At 35.2% G+C, this 1,392-nt stretch overlaps 1 pseudogene; it reads left to right on the top strand.

Moving 5' to 3' along the window:
- Nucleotides 1–741: 741 nt before the first annotated feature.
- LOC116085438 lies at nucleotides 742–860 on the top strand (annotated as a pseudogene).
- The last annotated feature ends 532 nt before the right edge of the window (nucleotides 861–1,392 follow it).

Here is a 1,392-nt window from a genome sequence, read left to right as displayed (position 1 = left end):
AGTTTGGACCAGAAAAGAAATTCCTCCCATCACATAATAGTCAAAACACCAAATAACAAAACAAAAAAGAATATTAAAAGCAGTGAGGGAAAAAAGTCAAGTAACATATAAAGGCAGACCTATGAAAATTATACTATACTTCTCACCAGAGACTATGAAAGCCAGAAGATCCTGGACAGATGTCATACAGACCCTAAGAGAACACAAATGGCAGCCTATGCTACTATACCCAGCAAAACTCTCAATTACCATAGATGGAGAAACCGAGATATTCCATGAAAAAACTAAATTTACACAATATCTTTCAACAAATCCAGCTCTTCTAAGGATAATAAATGGAAAACTCCAATACAAGGAGGGAAACTACACACTAGAAAAAGCAAGAAAGTAATCTTTGAACAAAACTAAGATAGCCACATGAACAGAATTCCAACTCTAACAACAAAAAACAGGAAGCAACAATTACTTTTCCTTATTATCTCCTAATATCAATGAACTCAATTCCCAAATAAAAAGACATAGACTAACAGACTGGATATGTAAACAGGACACAACATTTTGCAGCATACAGGAAACGCACCTCAGTGACAAAGACAGACATTACCTCAGAGTAAAAGGCTAGAAAAAAACAATTTTTCAAGCAAATGGTCTCAAGAAATGAGCTGGAGTAGCCATTCTAATATCAAATAAAATCAATCGATGTAATCCACTATATAAACAAACTCAAAGAAAACTAAAACACTTTATGGCCATACCACCCTGAATGCATCTGATCTTGTCTGATCTCAGAAGCTAAGCAGGGTCAGGCCTGGTTAGTACTTGGATGGGAGACTGCCTGGGAATACTGGGTGCTGTAGGCTTAAAAAAAAAAGAAAGAATAGAAAAGAAAAGAAAAAGAAAAAGAAAACATATGATCATCTCATTAGATGCGGAGTAAGCATTTGACAAAATCCAACAAGCCTTCATGATAAAAAGTCTTGGAAAGATCAGGAATTCAAGGCTCATACCTAAATTTAGTAAAGGCAATGTACAGCAAACCAGTAGCCAACATCAAACTAAATGGAGAGAAACTTGAAGCAATCCCACTAAAATCAGGAACTAGACAAGGCTGCCCACTCTTCCTATCTATTCAATATTGTACTAGAAGTCTTAGCCAGAGCAATTAGAGAACAAAAGATGAAAGGGATACAAATTAGAAAGGAAAAAGTCAAATTATCACTATTTATTTACAGATGATATGATAGTGTACTTAAGTGACCCCAAAATCCCACAAAAGAACTCCTAAACAACTTCAGCAAAATAGCTAGATATAAAAATTAACTCAATTCCAGACTTCTGCGCTAATAACCATTTATCAGAGAGTGCATACCGTGTTTGTTCTTTTGTGATTGG

The sequence above is a fragment of the Mastomys coucha genome, unplaced genomic scaffold, assembly GCF_008632895.1.
Source record: "Mastomys coucha isolate ucsf_1 unplaced genomic scaffold, UCSF_Mcou_1 pScaffold9, whole genome shotgun sequence".
In the NCBI taxonomy this organism is placed as follows: Eukaryota; Metazoa; Chordata; class Mammalia; order Rodentia; family Muridae; genus Mastomys; species Mastomys coucha.
The sequence above is the reverse complement of the archived record's forward strand: the minus strand, read 5'-3'. Positions and strand labels throughout refer to the sequence as shown.